The sequence below is a fragment of the Dermochelys coriacea genome, chromosome 22 (genome assembly GCF_009764565.3).
Source record: "Dermochelys coriacea isolate rDerCor1 chromosome 22, rDerCor1.pri.v4, whole genome shotgun sequence".
Classification (NCBI taxonomy): domain Eukaryota; kingdom Metazoa; phylum Chordata; order Testudines; family Dermochelyidae; genus Dermochelys; species Dermochelys coriacea.
In genome coordinates, this window is record NC_050089.1 from 13,233,443 (window position 1) to 13,247,147 (window position 13,705).

Sequence of the window (13,705 nt, forward strand, 5' to 3'; positions counted from 1 at the left end):
AGCAGTGGCTCACGCTGACAAGGCAGGAGACATTGGGTGGGAAAGCCCAGAGGCAGCTCACGCTGACTGGGCAGGAAGCACTGGGTGGAAAAATCCAGAAATGACATGCGCTGATTGGGCAGAAGTAGCTAGGCAGGAAAACCACTGAGGCAGCGTGGGCTACATGGCCAAGAGGTACTGGTTGGGAATACCACTGAGGTGGCTCGTGCTGAGTGGGCTGTAGGCACTGGGGAAAAACCCCAAAGGTGGGTAGAGCTGACTGGGCAGGAGGGGCTGGGTGGGAGAAGCCCACAGGTGGCTTGCACAGACAGGGCAGAAGAAGCTGGGTGGGAAAGGCTGGAGGCAGTTTCGCACTGACTGGGAAGAAGATACTGGGCAGGAAAGCCCAGAGGAAGTTCATGCTGATTAGGCAGCAGGTGCTGGGAGGGAAAGTGCAGAGGCGACTCGTGCTGACTGGGCAGGAGGCACGGGGTGGGGAAAAACACTGAGAGCTCAGGCTGACTGGGCTGTAGGCACTGCAGGGAAGAGCCTGAAAGTACATTGCATGATGGGGCAAAAGGCAATGGGTGGGAAAATACCAGAGCTGGCTCGCATTACATGTGCAGTAGGTGTTGTGTGGGAAAGCCCAGAAACAGCACACGCTGACAGGGTGGGAAAATCTGGAAATGATATACACTGATTGGACAGAATCAGCTAGGCGGGAAAACCACTGAGGCGGCTACCTGGGCAGAATTCCACGGGTGGGAAAAGAGGGAAAAGGTTCCACTAATTTGACAAGAAGTATTAAGTGGCAAACATCTAAGGCATATTGTACAGACTGCCAATGAGGCCCTCGATATGAAATACCTGTGGAGGCCTGAGATGACTGGGAAAGAGGAACAGAGTAGGTAATATCTTAGGCAGTTCATGCTGACAGGGCAGGAGGTGCTGAGTTTTACTACAAACTCTCATGCCTTCTGCTTCAGATTCGTGCAAAAACCTATGATTTAGTACCGAAACCTAGGAATTTCAAGGAGGGAGGAAGACCTTGGACATTTAGTCTGAATTTACCTTGGAATCGCGGTGTCCACTAAACCCACACCTAACGAGCTTCACCTATTCTCTCTTTCTTTCTCTCTCTCTTTCTAGCAAACGAAAGGAAAAAAAGAAGAAGACAACAAAAGCACAAAACAAATTGCAAGAAAAAAGAAGAAAAGCCCAGTCAAAAACCATGCACACATTACACACATGGCCCTCCCTGTAATGAGGGCTCAGCACTTAAATTCTCAAAAAAAGCTTAATCCCCTTAATCCTACATCCAGCTGGCCCTGAGTTCTGCTGCAAGCTCTCCTGCCTTCTGCTACGGATTGGTGCCGAAACCTAAAATTAGGGTAATTTCAAGGAGGGGCGAGGACCTCGTCCATTTAATTTGAATTGACCTTGGAATCATGGTGTCCATTCAGCCCGCACCTATCCCGCTTCACTTCTCTCTCTTTCTCTCTCTCTCTCTAGCAACTCAAAGGACAAAAGGAAGAGGACGACAGAAGCACCAAAGAAACTACAGGAGAAGAGAAGAGAAGAGAAGAGAAGAGAAGAGAAGAGAAGAGAAGAGAAGAGAAGAGAAGGCCAGTCGAAAACCACGCACACATTGCACACATGGCCCTCCCTGTGGCATTTACACTTGTCCACGTAGGCTTAATCCCCCTTGAGGCACCAAGGGAAAGGACCTGTCTGTAAACGGGGATCAAGGTCCACTCCTTGCCAAGAGAAATGCTTTATGGGCCCATTCCGCACCTGCGGCTGAGTGACCGCCCTTTAAGAAGGGTTGAGGTCTCTGTGGATTTCAGCTCTTTAGGACCTAGCCTTTAACATGCCCTGTGCCACTGACCTCTCCCTGTAAGAAGGGTGCGGGTCTCCCCTTTCTAGCTTGTCTTGGGCCGCTGGCACTTGTGGGGCAAAGAGACCACCCTCTCCTGAGGGAACGGAGGTCTCTCCTTTTCAGCGCTCTTGGCTCTGGCCCATTGAAATGCCCCTGGCTTAAGGACCACCCTGTAAGGAGGGTTTGGGTTTCCTTCGCCAGCCTTATTTAGCCACAGGTGACCTTGACATGCCCGGCAAAAGGACTGCCCTGTAACCGGGGTGTAAGGTCTTATCCCTCTCGTTCGTAAACTAGGAGAGCCTTTTTGTGCCTGTGGTTGAGTGACCCCCCCTTTAAGAAGAGTCGAGGAGTCTCTGGCTTTCTACTCTTTAGGACCTAGCCTTTAAAATGCCCTGTGCCATTGACCTCTCCCTGTAAGAAGGGTGCAGGTCTCCCCTTTCTAGCTTGTCTTGGGCCACTGGCACTTGCTGGGCAAAGAGACCACCCTCTCCTGAGGGAACGGAGGTCTCTCCTCTTCAGCGCTCTTGGCTCTGGCCCATTGCAATGTCCCTGGCTTAAGGACCACCCTGTAAGGAGGGTTTGGGTCTCCTTCGCCATGCTTATGTAGCCACAAGTCACTTGGACACGCCAGGCAAAAGGACTGCCCTGTCACCAGGGTGTAAGGTCTTATCCCTCTCATTCTGAAACTAGGAGAGCCTCTTTGTGCCTGTGGTTGAGTGACCCCCCCTTTAAATAGGGTTGAGGTTCTACTTCTGTTAGTCGCAGTAAATTCCCTTAGAATGATTTCTATTTGGCTTTTTTGGGCTTTGACGTGACATCTGATTTGTGACCCATGTCTTTCTTCTCCGGGTCACATGTAACCTGGTGTGGCGAAGGGGCGGCTGTAAGGGGATGGTGGAGGCCGTGAAAAATTCGACCCTTCTTTCTCAGAGAGCCAAGAAATCGTCCCAAAATCCATATGTCACAAAGTCTGGAACTGAACAGGTGAGGAAGGGGGCTCCTTTCAGAGCCTCCCTTCCAGGCGATCCTTCCTCCTTTCCTCTTCCCCTGCCCAATTTACCCTGCCCAGTCAACCTCAGCTTTGAGCCCTTGTTTTATTCGGCACAAGAATGACATTGCTGGACGGCTTAGTGTTAATCGTATAGATTCGGAGAGCTCTGTAAGTTGTGTCCGAATTCCAGGCCTTTGTTTCTTTGGTGAGAGACCGAGGTTATTCCGAGGGCTATGTTTGAAGTGATGGATGTGGCTGTCCTTTCGGAAATGTGGTGATGCTCAGCTGGTGTAGGTACGTGGAGTGGTATTCAGAGCTTGCACGTGGGTGCACCTAACCCTATTAACAGGACTGTGTCACAAGTAAAGGCTGTCCTTTTGGTCAAGGTTAGGGGGCACAAAGCTGAAATTTTCTTGGTGGGGTAGGAAGGTAAGTCGGAAAGGGTGTTGCCGAGGGATGGAGGATATAATGGTAATGGGAGACTCGGCGGGATTCCTCCCTTACCTGTTCCTTTCCAGATCATTTCACATTGGGGACTTCTCCCCCCGCCCGCCCGCCCACCCGCTTCTTTAAAGGAGGAATATTTTTCTAAAGAAAGGGTGACCGCCCTGTACTCAGGGATCAGGTCTGTTTCCCTTTTCTCCTCTCTGCACTGGCCCTCTTAATGCCAAAGTCACTTGGAGGGCAAAGAGACCCTCCTCTACCGAGGGAATGGAGGTTTCTCCTTGTCCGCCCGCTTGGCTACGGCCCTCTGTGATGCCCCTGGCTTAAAGACCACCCTGTAAGGAGGGTTTGGGTCTCCTTCGCCATGCTTATGTAGCCAGAGGTCACGTTGACACGCCGGGCAAAAGGACTGCCCTGTAAGCAGGGTGTAAGGTCTTAAGCCTCTCCTTCTTAAACTAGGAGAGCCTTTTTTTTCGTGCCTGTGGCTGAGTGACCCCCCCTCTAAGAAGGGTCGAGGTCTCTCTGGCTCTCTATTATTTAGGACCCAGGCTTTACAATGCCCTGTGCCATTGACCTCTCCCTGTAAAAAGGGTGCAGGTCTCCCCTTTCTAGCTTGTCTTGGGCCGCTGGCACTTGCTGGGCAAAGAGACCACCCTGTCTTGAGGGAATGGAGGTCTCTCCTCTTCAGCGCTCTTGGCTCTGGCCCATTGCAATGTCCCTGGCTTAAGGACCACCCTGTAAGGAGGGTTTGGGTCTCCTTCGCCGTGCTTATGTAGCCACAAGTCACTTGGACACGCCAGGCAAAAGGACTGCCCTGTCACCAGGGTGTAAGGTCTTATCCCTCTCATTCTGAAACTAGCAGAGCCTCTTTGTGCCTGTGACTGAGTGACCCCCCTTTAAGAAGGGTTGAGGTTCTCGTTCTGTTGGTCACAGTAAATTACACTCGGATGATTTCTACTTGGCTTTTCTGGATTCTGAAGTGAAATGTGATTGGTGTCCTATGTAGTTCCTGTCGGGGTCACATGTAACCTGGTGTGGCGAAGGGGCGGCTGTAAGGGGATGGTGGAGGCCGTGAAAAATTCAACCCTTTCTTCAAAAAAGCCAAGAAATCACCAAAGAGAGCTCCCTCTAACGAGGGTGTAGGTCTTTCCCAAGATTACACTCCCCTTTGAAAGCTAGTTATAGAAACCAGCCTCTTGAGAGAGTTAAGGGTTTGCCCTTGTAGCTGTCCTGTGCCCGTGGCCTCCTCACGCTCTCAGCCACGTCAAAGCCCAGCGTATTCTGCATCCAGCTGGCCCTGAGTTCTGTTGCAAGCTCTCCTGCCTTCTGCTACGGATTGGTGCCGAAACCTAGGAACTGGGGTAATTTCAAGGAGGGGCAAGGACCTTGTCCATTTAATTTGAATTGACCTTGGAATCGTGGTGTCCACTCAGCCCGCACCTATCCCGCTTCACCTCTCTCTCTTTCTCTCTCTCTCTCTAGCAACTCAAAGGACAAAAGGAAGAGGACGACAGAAGCATCAAAGAATCTGCAGGAGAAGAGAAGAGAAGAGAAGAGAAGAGAAGAGAAGAGAAGAGAAGAGAAGAGAAGAGAAGAGAAGAGAAGGCCAGTCGAAAACCACGCACACATTGCACACATGGCCCTCCCTGTGGCATTTACACTTGTCCACGTAGGCTTAATCCCCCTTGAGGCACCAAGGGAAAGGACCTGTCTGTAAACGGGGATCAAGGTCCACTCCTTGCCAAGAGAAATGCTTTATGGGCCCATTCCGCACCTGCGGCTGAGTGACCGCCCTTTAAGAAGGGTTGAGGTCTCTGTGGATTTCAGCTCTTTAGGACCTAGCCTTTAACATGCCCTGTGCCACTGACCTCTCCCTGTAAGAAGGGTGCGGGTCTCCCCTTTCTAGCTTGTCTTGGGCCGCTGGCACTTGTGGGGCAAAGAGACCACCCTCTCCTGAGGGAACGGAGGTCTCTCCTTTTCAGCGCTCTTGGCTCTGGCCCATTGAAATGCCCCTGGCTTAAGGACCACCCTGTAAGGAGGGTTTGGGTTTCCTTCGCCAGCCTTATTTAGCCACAGGTGACCTTGACATGTCCGGCAAAAGGACTGCCCTGTAACGGGGGTGTAAGGTCTTATCCCTCTCGTTCGTAAACTAGGAGAGCCTTTTTGTGCCTTTGGTTGAGTGACCCCCCCTTTAAGAAGAGTCGAGGAGTCTCTGGCTTTCTACTCTTTAGGACCTAGCCTTTAAAATGCCCTGTGCCATTGACCTCTCCCTGTAAGAAGGGTGCAGGTCTCCCCTTTCTAGCTTGTCTTGGGCCACTGGCACTTGCTGGGCAAAGAGACCACCCTCTCCTGAGGGAACGGAGGTCTCTCCTCTTCAGCGCTCTTGGCTCTGGCCCATTGCAATGTCCCTCGTTTAAGGACCACCCTGTAAGGAGGGTTTGTGTCTCCTTCGCCATGCTTATGTAGCCACAAGTCACTTGGACACGCCAGGCAAAAGGACTGCCCTGTCACCAGGGTGTAAGGTCTTATCCCTCTCATTCTGAAACTAGGAGAGCCTCTTTGTGCCTGTGGTTGAGTGACCCCCCCTTTAAATAGCGTTGAGGTTCTACGTCTGTTAGTCGCAGTAAATTCCCTTAGAATGATTTCTATTTGGCTTTTTTGGGCTTTGACGTGACATCTGATTTGTGACCCATGTCTTTCTTCTCCGGGTCACATGTAACCTGGTGTGGCGAAGGGGCGGCTGTAAGGGGATGGTGGAGGCCGTGAAAAATTCGACCCTTCTTTCCCAGAGAGCCAAGAAATCGTCCCAAAATCCATATGTCACAAAGTCTGGAACTGAACAGGTGAGGAAGGGGGCTCCTTTCAGAGCCTCCCTTCCAGGCGATCCTTCCTCCTTTCCTCTTCCCCTGCCCAATTTACCCTGCCCAGTCAACCTCAGCTTTGAGCCCTTGTTTTATTCGGCACAAGAATGACATTGCTGGACGGCTTAGTGTTAATCGTATAGATTCGGAGAGCTCTGTAAGTTGTGTCCGAATTCCAGGCCTTTTGTTTCTTTGGTGAGAGACCGAGGTTATTCCGAGGGCTATGTTTGAAGTGATGGATGTGGCTGTCCTTTCGGAAATGTGGTGATACTCAGCTGGTGTAGGTACGTGGAGTGGTATTCAGAGCTTGCACGTGGGTGCACCTAACCCTATTAACAGGACTGTGTCACAAGTAAAGGCTGTCCTTTTTGGTCAAGGTTAGGGGGCACAAAGCTGAAATTTTCTTGGTGGGGTAGGAAGGTAAGTCGGAAGGGGTGTTGCCGAGGGATGGAGGATATAATGGTAATGGGAGACTCGGCGGGATTCCTCCCTTACCTGTTCATTTCCAGATCTTTTCACATTGGGGACTTCTCCCCCCGCCCGCCCGCCCGCCCACCCGCTTCTTTAAAGGAGGAATATTTTTCTAAAGAAAGGGTGACCGCCCTGTACTCAGGGATCAGGTCTGTTTCCCTTTTCTCCTCTCTGCACTGGCCCTCTTAATGCCAAAGTCACTTGGAGGGCAAAGAGACCCCCCTCTACCGAGGGAATGGAGGTTTCTCCTTGTCCACCCGCTTGGCTACGGCCCTCTGTGATGCCCCTGGCTTAAAGACCACCCTGTAAGGAGGGTTTGGGTCTCCTTCGCCATGCTTATGTAGCCAGAGGTCACGTTGACACGCCGGGCAAAAGGACTGCCCTGTAAGCAGGGTGTAAGGTCTTAAGCCTCTCCTTCTTAAACTAGGAGAGCCTTTTTTTTCGTGCCTGTGGCTGAGTGACCCCCCTCTAAGAAGGGTCGAGGTCTCTCTGGCTCTCTATTATTTCGGACCCAGGCTTTACAATGCCCTGTGCCATTGACCTCTCCCTGTAAAAAGGGTGCAGGTCTCCCCTTTCTAGCTTGTCTTGGGCCGCTGGCACTTGCTGGGCAAAGAGACCACCCTGTCTTGAGGGAATGGAGGTCTCTCCTCTTCAGCGCTCTTGGCTCTGGCCCATTGCAATGTCCCTGGCTTAAGGACCACCCTGTAAGGAGGGTTTGGGTCTCCTTCGCCGTGCTTATGTAGCCACAAGTCACTTGGACACGCCAGGCAAAAGGACTGCCCTGTCACCAGGGTGTAAGGTCTTATCCCTCTCATTCTGAAACTAGCAGAGCCTCTTTGTGCCTGTGACTGAGTGACCCCCCTTTAAGAAGGGTTGAGGTTCTCGTTCTGTTGGTCACAGTAAATTGCACTCGAATGATTTCTACTTGGCTTTTCTGGATTCTGAAGTGAAATGTGATTGGTGTCCTATGTAGTTCCTGTCCGGGTCACATGTAACCTGGTGTGGCGAAGGGGCGGCTGTAAGGGGATGGTGGAGGCCGTGAAAAATTCAACCCTTTCTTCAAAAAAGCCAAGAAATCACCAAAGAGAGCTCCCTCTAACTAGGGTGTAGGTCTTTCCCAAGATTACACTCCCCTTTGAAAGCTAGTTATAGAAACCAGCCTCTTGAGAGAGTTAAGGATTTGCCCTTGTAGCTGTCCTGTGCCCGTGGCCTCCTCACGCTCTCAGCCAAGTCAAAGCCCAGCGTATTCTGCATCCAGCTGGCCCTGAGTTCTGTTGCAAGCTCTCCTGCCTTCTGCTACGGATTGGTGCCGAAACCTAGGAACTGGGGTAATTTCAAGGAGGGGCGAGGACCTTGTCCATTTAATTTGAATTGACCTTGGAATTGTGGTGTCCACTCAGCCCGCACCTATCCCGCTTCACCTCTCTCTCTTTCTCTCTCTCTCTCTAGCAACTCAAAGGACAAAAGGAAGAGGACGACAGAAGCATCAAAGAACCTGCAGGAGAAGAGAAGAGAAGAGAAGAGAAGAGAAGAGAAGAGAAGAGAAGAGAAGAGAAGAGAAGGCCAGTCGAAAACCACGCACACATTGCACACATGGCCCTCCCTGTGGCATTTACACTTGTCCACGTAGGCTTAATCCCCCTTGAGGCACCAAGGGAAAGGACCTGTCTGTAAACGGGGATCAAGGTCCACTCCTTGCCAAGAGAAATGCTTTATGGGCCCATTCCGCACCTGCGGCTGAGTGACCGCCCTTTAAGAAGGGTTGAGGTCTCTGTGGATTTCAGCTCTTTAGGACCTAGCCTTTAACATGCCCTGTGCCACTGACCTCTCCCTGTAAGAAGGGTGCGGGTCTCCCCTTTCTAGCTTGTCTTGGGCCGCTGGCACTTGTGGGGCAAAGAGACCACCCTCTCCTGAGGGAACGGAGGTCTCTCCTTTTCAGCGCTCTTGGCTCTGGCCCATTGAAATGCCCCTGGCTTAAGGACCACCCTGTAAGGAGGGTTTGGGTTTCCTTCGCCAGCCTTATTTAGCCACAGGTGACCTTGACATGCCCGGCAAAAGGACTGCCCTGTAACCGGGGTGTAAGGTCTTATCCCTCTCGTTCGTAAACTAGGAGAGCCTTTTTGTGCCTGTGGTTGAGTGACCCCCCCTTTAAGAAGAGTCGAGGAGTCTCTGGCTTTCTACTCTTTAGGACCTAGCCTTTAAAATGCCCTGTGCCATTGACCTCTCCCTGTAAGAAGGGTGCAGGTCTCCCCTTTCTAGCTTGTCTTGGGCCACTGGCACTTGCTGGGCAAAGAGACCACCCTCTCCTGAGGGAACGGAGGTCTCTCCTCTTCAGCGCTCTTGGCTCTGGCCCATTGCAATGTCCCTGGCTTAAGGACCACCCTGTAAGGAGGGTTTGGGTCTCCTTCGCCATGCTTATGTAGCCACAAGTCACTTGGACACGCCAGGCAAAAGGACTGCCCTGTCACCAGGGTGTAAGGTCTTATCCCTCTCATTCTGAAACTAGGAGAGCCTTTTTGTGCCTGTGGTTGAGTGACCCCCCCTTTAAATAGGGTTGAGGTTCTACTTCTGTTAGTCGCAGTAAATTCCCTTAGAATGATTTCTATTTGGCTTTTTTGGGCTTTGACGTGACATCTGATTTGTGACCCATGTCTTTCTTCTCCGGGTCACATGTAACCTGGTGTGGCGAAGGGGCGGCTGTAAGGGGATGGTGGAGGCCGTGAAAAATTCGACCCTTCTTTCCCAGAGAGCCAAGAAATCGTCCCAAAATCCATATGTCACAAAGTCTGGAACTGAACAGGTGAGGAAGGGGGCTCCTTTCAGAGCCTCCCTTCCAGGCGATCCTTCCTCCTTTCCTCTTCCCCTGCCCAATTTACCCTGCCCAGTCAACCTCAGCTTTGAGCCCTTGTTTTATTCGGCACAAGAATGACATTGCTGGACGGCTTAGTGTTAATCGTATAGATTCGGAGAGCTCTGTAAGTTGTGTCCGAATTCCAGGCCTTTTGTTTCTTTGGTGAGAGACCGAGGTTATTCCTAGGGTTATGTTTGAAGTGATGGATGTGGCTGTCCTTTCGGAAATGTGGTGATGCTCAGCTGGTGTAAGTACGTGGAGTGGTATTCAGAGCTTGCACGTGGGTGCACCTAACCCTATTAACAGGACTGTGTCACAAGTAAAGGCTGTCCTTTTTGGTCAAGGTTAGGGGGCACAAAGCTGAAATTTTCTTGGTGGGGTAGGAAGGTAAGTTGGAAGGGGTGTTGCCGAGGGATGGAGGATATAATGGTAATGGGAGACTCGGCGGGATTCCTCCCTTACCTGTTCATTTCCAGATCCTTTCACATTGGGGACTTCTCCCCCCGCCCACCCGCCCACCCGCTTCTTTAAAGGAGGAATATTTTTCTAAAGAAAGGGTGACCGCCCTGTACTCAGGGATCAGGTCTGTTTCCCTTTTCTCCTCTCTGCACTGGCCCTCTTAATGCCAAAGTCACTTGGAGGGCAAAGAGACCCCCCTCTACCGAGGGAATGGAGGTTTCTCCTTGTCCACCCGCTTGGCTACGGCCCTCTGTGATGCCCCTGGCTTAAAGACCACCCTGTAAGGAGGGTTTGGGTCTCCTTCGCCATGCTTATGTAGCCAGAGGTCACGTTGACACGCCGGGCAAAAGGACTGCCCTGTAAGCAGGGTGTAAGGTCTTAAGCCTCTCCTTCCTAAACTAGGAGAGCCTTTTTTTTCGTGCCTGTGGCTGAGTGACCCTCCCTCTAAGAAGGGTCGAGGTCTCTCTGGCTCTCTATTATTTAGGACCCAGGCTTTACAATGCCCTGTGCCATTGACCTCTCCCTGTAAAAAGGGTGCAGGTCTCCCCTTTCTAGCTTGTCTTGGGCCGCTGGCACTTGCTGGGCAAAGAGACCACCCTGTCTTGAGGGAATGGAGGTCTCTCCTCTTCAGCGCTCTTGGCTCTGGCCCATTGCAATGTCCCTGGCTTAAGGACCACCCTGTAAGGAGGGTTTGGGTCTCCTTCGCCGTGCTTATGTAGCCACAAGTCACTTGGACACGCCAGGCAAAAGGACTGCCCTGTCACCAGGGTGTAAGGTCTTATCCCTCTCATTCTGAAACTAGCAGAGCCTCTTTGTGCCTGTGACTGAGTGACCCCCCTTTAAGAAGGGTTGAGGTTCTCGTTCTGTTGGTCACAGTAAATTGCACTCGAATGATTTCTACTTGGCTTTTCTGGATTCTGAAGTGAAATGTGATTGGTGTCCTATGTAGTTCCTGTCCGGGTCACATGTAACCTGGTGTGGCGAAGGGGCGGCTGTAAGGGGATGGTGGAGGCCGTGAAAAATTCAACCCTTTCTTCAAAAAAGCCAAGAAATCACCAAAGAGAGCTCCCTCTAACTAGGGTGTAGGTCTTTCCCAAGATTACACTCCCCTTTGAAAGCTAGTTATAGAAACCAGCCTCTTGAGAGAGTTAAGGGTTTGCCCTTGTAGCTGTCCTGTGCCCGTGGCCTCCTCACGCTCTCAGCCAAGTCAAAGCCCAGCGTATTCTGCATCCAGCTGGCCCTGAGTTCTGCTGCAAGCTCTCCTGCCTTCTGCTACGGATTGGTGCCGAAACCTAGGAACTGGGGTAATTTCAAGGAGGGGCGAGGACCTTGTCCATTTAATTTGAATTGACCTTGGAATTGTGGTGTCCACTCAGCCCGCACCTATCCCGCTTCACCTCTCTCTCTTTCTCTCTCTCTCTCTAGCAACTCAAAGGACAAAAGGAAGAGGACGACAGAAGCATCAAAGAACCTGCAGGAGAAGAGAAGAGAAGAGAAGAGAAGAGAAGAGAAGAGAAGAGAAGAGAAGAGAAGAGAAGGCCAGTCGAAAACCACGCACACATTGCACACATGGCCCTCCCTGTGGCATTTACACTTGTCCACGTAGGCTTAATCCCCCTTGAGGCACCAAGGGAAAGGACCTGTCTGTAAACGGGGATCAAGGTCCACTCCTTGCCAAGAGAAATGCTTTATGGGCCCATTCCGCACCTGCGGCTGAGTGACCGCCCTTTAAGAAGGGTTGAGGTCTCTGTGGATTTCAGCTCTTTAGGACCTAGCCTTTAACATGCCCTGTGCCACTGACCTCTCCCTGTAAGAAGGGTGCGGGTCTCCCCTTTCTAGCTTGTCTTGGGCCGCTGGCACTTGTGGGGCAAAGAGACCACCCTCTCCTGAGGGAACGGAGGTCTCTCCTTTTCAGCGCTCTTGGCTCTGGCCCATTGAAATGCCCCTGGCTTAAGGACCACCCTGTAAGGAGGGTTTGGGTTTCCTTCGCCAGCCTTATTTAGCCACAGGTGACCTTGACATGCCCGGCAAAAGGACTGCCCTGTAACCGGGGTGTAAGGTCTTATCCCTCTCGTTCGTAAACTAGGAGAGCCTTTTTGTGCCTGTGGTTGAGTGACCCCCCCCTTTAAGAAGAGTCGAGGAGTCTCTGGCTTTCTACTCTTTAGGACCTAGCCTTTAAAATGCCCTGTGCCATTGACCTCTCCCTGTAAGAAGGGTGCAGGTCTCCCCTTTCTAGCTTGTCTTGGGCCACTGGCACTTGCTGGGCAAAGAGACCACCCTCTCCTGAGGGAACGGAGGTCTCTCCTCTTCAGCGCTCTTGGCTCTGGCCCATTGCAATGTCCCTGGCTTAAGGACCACCCTGTAAGGAGGGTTTGGGTCTCCTTCGCCATGCTTATGTAGCCACAAGTCACTTGGACACGCCAGGCAAAAGGACTGCCCTGTCACCAGGGTGTAAGGTCTTATCCCTCTCATTCTGAAACTAGGAGAGCCTCTTTGTGCCTGTGGTTGAGTGACCCCCCCTTTAAATAGGGTTGAGGTTCTACTTCTGTTAGTCGCAGTAAATTCCCTTAGAATGATTTCTATTTGGCTTTTTTGGGCTTTGACGTGACATCTGATTTGTGACCCATGTCTTTCTTCTCCGGGTCACATGTAACCTGGTGTGGCGAAGGGGCGGCTGTAAGGGGATGGTGGAGGCCGTGAAAAATTCGACCCTTCTTTCCCAGAGAGCCAAGAAATCGTCCCAAAATCCATATGTCACAAAGTCTGGAACTGAACAGGTGAGGAAGGGGGCTCCTTTCAGAGCCTCCCTTCCAGGCGATCCTTCCTCCTTTCCTCTTCCCCTGCCCAATTTACCCTGCCCAGTCAACCTCAGCTTTGAGCCCTTGTTTTATTCGGCACAAGAATGACATTGCTGGACGGCTTAGTGTTAATCGTATAGATTCGGAGAGCTCTGTAAGTTGTGTCCGAATTCCAGGCCTTTTGTTTCTTTGGTGAGAGACCGAGGTTATTCCGAGGGCTATGTTTGAAGTGATGGATGTGGCTGTCCTTTCGGAAATGTGGTGATGCTCAGCTGGTGTAGGTACGTGGAGTGGTATTCAGAGCTTGCACGTGGGTGCACCTAACCCTATTAACAGGACTGTGTCACAAGTAAAGGCTGTCCTTTTTGGTCAAGGTTAGGGGGCACAAAGCTGAAATTTTCTTGGTGGGGTAGGAAGGTAAGTCGGAAGGGGTGTTGCCGAGGGATGGAGGATATAATGGTAATGGGAGACTCGGCGGGATTCCTCCCTTACCTGTTCATTTCCAGATCCTTTCACATTGGGGACTTCTCCCCCCGCCCGCCCGCCCACCCGCTTCTTTAAAGGAGGAATATTTTTCTAAAGAAAGGGTGACCGCCCTGTACTCAGGGATCAGGTCTGTTTCCCTTTTCTCCTCTCTGCACTGGCCCTCTTAATGCCAAAGTCACTTGGAGGGCAAAGAGACCCCCCTCTACCGAGGGAATGGAGGTTCTCCTTGTCCACCCGCTTGGCTACGGCCCTCTGTGATGCCCCTGGCTTAAAGACCACCCTGTAAGGAGGGTTTGGGTCTCCTTCGCCATGCTTATGTAGCCAGAGGTCACGTTGACACGCCGGGCAAAAGGACTGCCCTGTAAGCAGGGTGTAAGGTCTTAAGCCTCTCCTTCTTAAACTAGGAGAGCCTTTTTTTTCGTGCCTGTGGCTGAGTGACCCCCCCTCTAAGAAGGGTCGAGGTCTCTCTGGCTCTCTATTATTTAG

At 51.7% G+C, this 13,705-nt stretch overlaps 2 long non-coding RNA genes across 2 annotated transcripts; both read left to right on the forward strand.

The window, feature by feature from the left end:
• Window positions 1-1,219: 1,219 nt before the first annotated feature.
• On the forward strand, window positions 1,220-6,294 carry LOC119846809. The gene is made up of 3 exons (XR_005290008.2): window positions 1,220-1,370; window positions 1,492-4,654; window positions 4,776-6,294. It is a non-coding gene; the product is annotated as an uncharacterized LOC119846809 (long non-coding RNA).
• Window positions 6,295-7,114: 820 nt separating this feature from the next.
• On the forward strand, window positions 7,115-12,870 carry LOC119846808. Its single transcript, XR_005290007.2, has 3 exons — window positions 7,115-7,953; window positions 8,075-11,239; window positions 11,361-12,870. It is a non-coding gene; the product is annotated as an uncharacterized LOC119846808 (long non-coding RNA).
• Window positions 12,871-13,705: the final 835 nt, after the last annotated feature.